The sequence below is a fragment of the Siniperca chuatsi genome, linkage group LG19 (assembly GCF_020085105.1).
Source record: "Siniperca chuatsi isolate FFG_IHB_CAS linkage group LG19, ASM2008510v1, whole genome shotgun sequence".
Taxonomy (NCBI): Eukaryota; Metazoa; Chordata; class Actinopteri; order Centrarchiformes; family Sinipercidae; genus Siniperca; species Siniperca chuatsi.
Genome location: NC_058060.1, coordinates 10,834,216 through 10,842,657, shown reverse-complemented (window position 1 = coordinate 10,842,657; position 8,442 = coordinate 10,834,216).

Here is an 8,442-nt window from a genome sequence, read left to right as displayed (position 1 = left end):
GTTTGAATTTCCTTCTGGTCATGTATACATAACAAAAAAAATGTCAGTGGTTGTCATGCTTAGAGTGCTTAATCTACACAGAATGATAAACACAAACTGCAAGTGTTCATTTCTATTTAGCTCTATTAGCACACCGAGGCATATGTTACAATGTAAATACTCACTTCTTAAGTATTTATAACAGCTAGCACAATAATATATAAAAGTTGTAATATGAACTACAAAAGCAGTGAAATCATGTGTGTGGGTCTTGACCCTGAAGCAGAGAATCTCTGAGGGAGATGTTAGACTCACAGTACTTTTAATGCAGTGTTTTGTTTTTGCTCCCGACAATGGTGGGTTGTTGGACAGGTTAATGGATGGGTGGGCACACTGGGCACATTCCTGGCATGGCTGAGAACAGAGTTCATCTCAGACAATGTAATAGAACAAATATTTTAGATACCACACATTCACATCCCTACCACACACACTCCTTTAAATTGCCCAGACACCTCAGTTGTCAAAAGGCCCATCTGAAGAAGCAGATTTGGACTTCACCTCATCCATCAGCTGAAGTAAAAAAAAAAGAATAAAACAAAAGAAGACAGCAGTGGAAACAATATGGAAACATGGCCCACCAAGGCACCTTTTCATCTGCCCTCGTTTATTTTTTGGGTTTTCTCTGGAAAGAATGAAAAACAGTCCGAGTATACGAAAGGTCACCGTTAAAGTCATATGAGTGTTCGCTATTCATACGAGAGTCATACACTTACAGTAAGTACTTGTTGGGCCTGATATGTACATTATTTATATCTGTTATATTGAATTTTGACATTCAGAATCAGAATCAGAAATACTTTATTGATCCCCGAGGGGAAACCTTTTTGCTACAGCAGCCCACTATCACATCAGTGCACATTGCCGTGTTATATCAGATTTAGAAACAAATTCGAGTCAGCAACATTTTGGATCATTTTGTGAATTGATTTTGTAAGTAAGCCCAGGTTTGTTTTTTACATTGACAGTAAAAGGAACACATAAAAGTGGTTCTTCCAGGATTTAAAAACTAGTCATAGGTGCACATGTAGATCTCGGGACATGACTTTGACCATGTTTCTGGTTGTTGCCAGGCCTGCTCCTTGCTGGTTCAAATCCCCCAAAACAGAAAATACCTGCCTAATGGATCATGTTTAGTCAGTGTGGGAAAGCCCCCAGGTTAGAGCAACCTTCCACCGTCCACAATCGCACTACAAGACCATTGCTGTCAATAATAACATGCTCTTCGCCAAACTAAATTGACATTAAGCAATCTGGGCTTTAGATCAACGTCTATTTGCAACCAAGGGATTGCAACAACAACAGGTTTCGACATTCATGGGAATGTTGGTTCTAAAGCCAGAAACCTCAGCATCTGGTCAAGTGATTGTTGAGTGACTGGGATTAATCAACAACCTTATCAGTGTCTTATTTAGTGGTATAAAACACGAAAACTAACTAACATTAAGGGCTAAAGCTATCTTGTGTTTTTAGAGAGAATCTGCTTTATCTGGATAGATATCCGTCAAACATTAAGGGGAAGCTGTCAAGCATCCCATCTGCACAGGCTGCTGGCACAGAAACTTTCATACACAGACCAGAGCATACAATCCAGTAAGACGACATGTGCAGTGAAGGGTTGGGCGCCGGCTGAAATCTCCTGTTATCATCCTCCTCAGCCTGCTGCCTCATGCCTCTGGACACTTGTTGGTTTGTTTTTTTGTCTCCAGTGTGCATCAGAGAGCAGTGTGTTCTTCCTGTTTTGAAAGGAGAGCAGTGCTCTGGGGCCATGGAGCTGCCGTTCCCCGTGCCAACATAAATGGTAAAGGAAACGGCAGCACCCAGCTGGAGCCCCATTGGGCGAGGGACATGGAGAATGGGTGTGTTGGTTAATGCAATCTGATGCTCTGTCTGAAAATGAGCTTTCCACATCCACTGGAAAGGAATGAAATATATCACAGGGGTGAAATGTGCAGTTCACGTTATGAAGACATTTACTAAAAACAGGATTTGATTTTAGTACTTCATGCTGGATTGAGAGTCTATAGAGAACAAATTCAGGCATGTGCGAATGTACCCAGATTTATCAAGCCACCGTGTCCCATGGCAGTCCAATTTAAACAATCAGTCTAATCAACACTACTCAGCGCAAAATATTGGCATACCTAAACCCTCCCAACATCTGCCAAATCTCAACGTGTCTTCTCTCCGTGTCCACTAACCTCACATGGTGCTGTCGCCAGCCAACATCTTACCTAACATTTTCCAACCTCACCATCACTCTAGACAACAATAGGCTGGCTTGAAAGAAGTCATTTGGTTTTCAGAGATTGAACTGTACCCTTATGAACTGGCTAAAAGATCATTCCGATGAGCTTGAAACAATACAAGCTTAGTTATATCAGCTGCCAGCAGATTTAAAGTAAATATGTCAAACAATTACGGCAGGAACTAAGGACGATTCTTATTACCAACATCTACGATAGCTGTGCTATTATAAAGTACAAAAATACCCATTTCTGTGTTTTTCAACTCAGCAGACTAAAAATGTGTGAATCCTTACTTGCATTTTTCAGACTTATTAACTACAGCTACTAGTACCGTCCAAATTATATCATTTTAAATGCCTCAGTTGTATCACTATATCAGATCACCAACCAGTCTTAATAGTCACCTTCATCACATGTCTACCCTTTACTAATGGAAACCAAAGGAGAGAGCTGAAGTTAATGTAACCTGTAGCTGACATCTTGTTCTCCTCCATCAGTGATCCCTCTGGGCTTTCACACACAGCTGTGGGGATATTGATTGGACTGAACTACATGAGCCTGAATAGTTACACATTCATCTGAGTGGTGTGCAACATGTGGTGTGCAGATATCAGTAAAAGTATGTTTGATTCTAATTGTATGCATAAGAACTATGTAAGGTGTGTTTTATTTATTTCTGGCAACCCACCAAAAAATGTATAAATATAGTTTTTGGATTTGTTAAGAATATGCCCAATATACTGTACGTGTAATCCATCCGTCTATTATTTATGCACAGGGAACACTTTACCACAAACTTTGGCCTCAAGATTTAACATCTTGTGTTGAATCCACAGCTTTCTGACGGGATCTTAGCAAGTACTGGATATTATAAGCTTAAAGCTTCATAAACGTACGGGTAACTGTCATTGCAGGATACTGCAGTGGACTGCATTAGTGTTCATGATAATGTGTCCACCTTCTGTGTATGTACCCAATTCCATCCATGGTTCTATCCCCAGTGATTTGTCCACAGTGCGCTCTTTTATACATCCTGACAGTGGCCATCTGGGTTTTTATGTGTGGATTCTTATCTTTGGCTGCTTTATCAGGAGAAAATGTACAACGTACACTTTTACGAGTGTTAGACAGGTCAAATGCTGCTCATGTTATGGCTTTATATTTAAATGTCTATTCACTCTTCTTTACTGCTGTACTGTTTGAAAACTAATAAAATACCAGCGGAGATTGAACTTCCTTGAAGAAGCAAATAAAATACACATGACTTTAGAGGACTGCTACAGTTTCTATGAAGCTGACGGCAAGCTTGGCCTCCCCAAATATTTTCTTTTTGGCCTGATCACCTTTCATTTCAGCTGACTGATGAGAAAAAACAGGCCTAACAGAAACACAATTTCACTATTTTGTGTCGGAACAATAGAAAGCGGGGAGGTATTCATTCACACTCACTTTCCTGACAGCTTATGAGAATTTTCAGCCTCTGCATGCTCACTCTCTTTCTTTTGTATTACATGATGGGCCCCTGTTACTCAATTACTAAGGGGTCCAAAATGAAAATGCCAATGAACAAAAGCACCGTGCTTTCAAGTTAATAATCCGGCATAAAACCACCCCAGGGGGTCGGTGATGGGTCCTGGGCAGACTGAAATGCAGGTGGTAATATGAATTCTTTGGCAATAGCAAACGTTCACCCAGTGGATCGCTAAATACGCAAGGGAGAGCTCTCAAAGCTGCAGTAAAACAAATTAGGAAATTGATATTTCTCTGAGGGAAAGTTGCAAGGCATGCTGGATAGTCTCACCAGACCCTGGCAGCTTAGAAAATGAGCACTGAGTGGCATATAAAAGCAATCATTGGAAAGAAAAGGGATGGAAGTTAAACGTCCCACCTTTCACCATAAATGCCAGCGTTCCCTTATTAGCAAGCACTGATATGCTCCCTAGTGAAGGCTGACACTGTAATATGTCAGTTTTTATTCTGTGCAGTGAACAGAGTCAGTTTCTTAACCATATGTCTTGATCAGGTTATCTCTGTTTGAAAGACACACATTCCATTACATCTTTTGTGCAACAGAGGTCTAATTAGCTGAACTGTACGTGATGTTTTGCGTCTGTTCAGTTTCATCAGACAGCCTTGCTAATACAACAGCTCAGTGTTCCTGCCAGGTCCAAGAAACACAGATAAGAGTCCAGCAACAACAAACACCTTCCTCAGTCAAATCACAGGGCAAACAATAGCCAGAGAGGACGCAGAGAACGGCCTGTCATCGGCCGGTGGCCACCAGCAGCAACAAAGCTTGTTGTCGTCTAGATTCCTGAACCGTAGAGTCTGGAATGTCTGGCTTCACTGCCAACCACATACCTTCTCAATGGCTCTGATTTTCCCTGTTTTCTGTACCAGGCAGGTATTTACCTGATGTTATCTCTTTGACTGTTGCAGTTTCAATGATGCTAAACCCTAACACTATAGAACATCACTTCTTATGGCAACCAAATAGCAAGAAAATTTGCAGATATAAAAAAAGGTAAACTTGCCCAAAATACAATAACTTAATTTTTGGCCACTTGCGGGCAGCAGAAACAACCTTTTCAGTTGATGGCTAAATTGTTAGCAAACATAGTTGTCTTCTTTACCCATCCAGCAGATATGAAGCAATGTTAGCATTCATTTGGAGTTGTGTTTCTGTCCACCCAACGAATGTAAGTCCAATATCAACTCTCTTTTAGCTCTATTTTTGATCTCCACCAACTCCTGAGGGAAATGTCTTTTGGCTTTTTAGCAGTTATGTGCTCGCTAGTCTTTGATGCTGGGCAGGAAGCATGCAATGGGCTTTTTTTCACTAAAACAGCTGCCAGTTGTGGCTGGAAATGTCGCTATGAGAGCTGTGAGAATGAAACCAAAACAGTAAAGTTGCCACAAAACAAAAACAATGAGCTGAAAGATGCTAAAAAGCTTCATAGAGCTGAGAGAAACTGCAAAGACGTGCAATAATTCTCTGTGAGTGTGTCACTACGTGTGATCCCTTTCACATACCAGTAGTCATGTGGTTTATTGTAAATATAAAACTATTGATTATAGCCACTTGAAATAATCAGCTCACTAGAACAAGCTCAAGAGAATTCACTTTAGTCAATTTACCTGACTCCATTACTGAACTTCCTGCCAGCTCATTGCACTCTAGATTTACATCTTCTTCCCTTGAAATGTCCCTGTTTTGACATTGTGAAATAAAGCCTATGATTTAAATCTAATCCACTGGTCATGAGAAAACCATTTGGTCTGAGTCTTTTCAGGCTTAGTTAGTTATTTATAACTCATTGTCTGGGTACTGATTTAAGGAAATAAGTCATGGAACAGAGAGGAAAAAGGTAAGCAATATAAAGGATGATTCAAGGCCTTGGTGACTGAAGTAACAGATGTTGAAGAATACAGTTTGTGAAGAAAAAAACTTAGAAAATTGAAAATGAAACACTCAAAATTTCCAAGTATGTTCATCAGTTCAGTGTTCAGTGTATGTTCCTGAATGTGACTTTGTGAGAACTTAAGCCATACCCACAGGGCTTTTCCAAAGGAATATTTTCAGTTACAGCGTCGTAATACTATAAAATAAAACTGATACAGCTGTAAAAGTTCAAATAAAATAAGACACCATTCTCAGTGAAAAGGCACAACAGGTGGTTTCCAGATTTGCGGAAGATGTTTGCAGCCACAATTTCTTACTGATCAGCCCTAGTTTACTGTCACTTACCTTAAATCTATAGAAAGAAATGGAAGTCACTGCCAAGAAATAATCTTTCAAATACATTTTCCAATGCACACTTTTTTATTAGCTGGTACAAGAGGTTTCAAAATACTTAAGTTTACTGTTATCAAGTTTGTATGGAAATCCCAGCAGTATACCCTTAAAATCTAATTACACATTAAAATCATTGATGGTCATATAAACTGCACAAAGAAAAATGAGAATTGGCTGTTATTAACAGTGACTGAAGGATTCTCCTTTCTTCCAGTGTAGACAGAAGCTTTTAAGATGCCTCTCAGCTCATGATATATGACAGGCATCTTAAAAACAGGATTATCTATCTCTGAACATTTCTGTGAGGCTGGACCAAAGTGTAATGAAAGAAAAAGATGAGCTCCCCAAGTAGTGGACATTTCACAAAGCTAACTAAGCATAACAGTCCTTAAAAAAATACTTTTGTCCCATTTTGGACCCAAGACAGTGGAATTTCTCCCGTTGTTCTCCGAGCAAGCCCTTTGCTCTCACTGAATGATCTCACAATGAGATCTCCAAGGAGCATCTAATATCCCACCTACCTCAGCCCCTGAAATCCAATAAATCAATCAGTTATGCTTTACAAGCCTGCGTGTGTGTTATTCAGGAAATAGAGAATCCCTGCTGTGGATCACAGCTAAAAAACCATCCTGACTAACAAAACAATGAGGGAGACAGGAGATGGTGGAACAAGGTGCATGCATGAATGTGTGTGATTCCATACTTGTTTGTGCCTCTGCGTGGATGTGATCTTTGTGTCTGTGTGTGTTTGTAGCAGCTCCAGCCCATGAACCCCCATCTGAATGTGAGTCAGCTTCTCATCCCGGCTTTCTCCAGGGAGGCCCGGGCTCTTGGCAGAGGAATGCATGGGAGTGGGCTCCTTCAATAAAGACAAGTCTCTTTCAGGGCCCCGGGACGGCCCTGGGCTTTACTTTTCATCGTTTCCCTCCCTCTGTCTCTCTGAACCCAAGTGGGCTGCTGCTTTTGCTACTGCTGCTTCGTTTCAAGCGTAATGGCTTTACCTTGAGGCTGAGAGAGAAAGACACAGAGGAAGGGAGGTGTCCAGAGCTAAAATTATGACTCACCTACTGCATGCCCGTGTTAAGCACTGGGTGTCATGACATCTTAGAGCTCAACGTGATTTTGTCTGTCATCCCTCAGATAATGGTGAATCACATATTTAACCAGACATTGGATTTTGCACCAGCTTAGGTAGAAACTGCATGTGGAGAAAACAGGAGAAACATATGGGTGAAGGAAAGTTCTGTAAAACAAGTGTGCCCCTCCTAAATTATAGACATTATCTTAAAGGAATAGTCTGATTATTTGGGAAATATGCTTGCTTTCTTGCCGAGAGTTATATGTGAAAATGAATATCACTCTCATTCCCGTAAGCTATATATGAAGCTACAGCCAGCAGCAGCTTAGCTCACTTTTTAATTAGTGAGCTTTAGAGGAGTTGGTAGGTGGATTGTGTTACTTAAGGACAGAGCCAGGCTGTTTCCCTCCTGTTTCCAGTCTTTATGCTAAGCTAAGCTAAAGGGCTGCTGGCTTTAGCTTCGTATTTAACACACAGACATAAAAATGGTGTTGATCTTCTCATCTGACTCTCATCTAAGAAAGCCAATAAGCTAATTTCCCAAAGTGACGAACAATTCATTTTAAAGGTGAGGAGGTTTAACACCTACTATCCACTTGTTCATTCTGAAGGAATTGCCTGCATAATGAATCAGCAAAGTTTCCTTGTTAGCAACTTGCAAGCCTTTGCTACCTCTCTTGCAACGATCCATTGAATGCATAAATTTAAACTTGCACTCATTGCTCTGCACCCAGTAGTGTCGTTGAGGTCTAGCAGATGTGTGGCTGAAGTACAACTAAGCTCTTTGACAGCTATCATATGGGGAGAAGAGAAAGTGAGGGGGTGAAACACAAAAAGAGAATAGAAGAAAAGACATCTGAAGAAGGAAAACTTGAAGGGGGGGGGGGTCAAGAAAGAAAAGGTCAAGGAAAAAGGCAGCAGATAAAGCAGAAGAGCCATTAAAAATAAAGACAGACAAAGTAAATGGAGGTGATGACACCGATAAGAAAAACTGAGAAAGGAGAGGGAGAAACAGAGGAACAAAGGAGGAAGACAAAGATGGGATGGAACGGAAAGACACAGAGAAGGGAAGACTGGTCCCTGGCCTGCAGATCAAAGCAGGCAGTGAGCAGCAGCTCCAGGCCGGTCCTCCCAGCACCTGCTGCTGTGCCACAGCCAAGTCAAACACATTATTCCAACAGACACACTGCTTAATGGCTTCTGTGGAGAGACCTTTACCGGGTCCATGACTGCCTCTGCAGACGCTCAGAGGTGCAGGCTGCACTGACACACACACACAG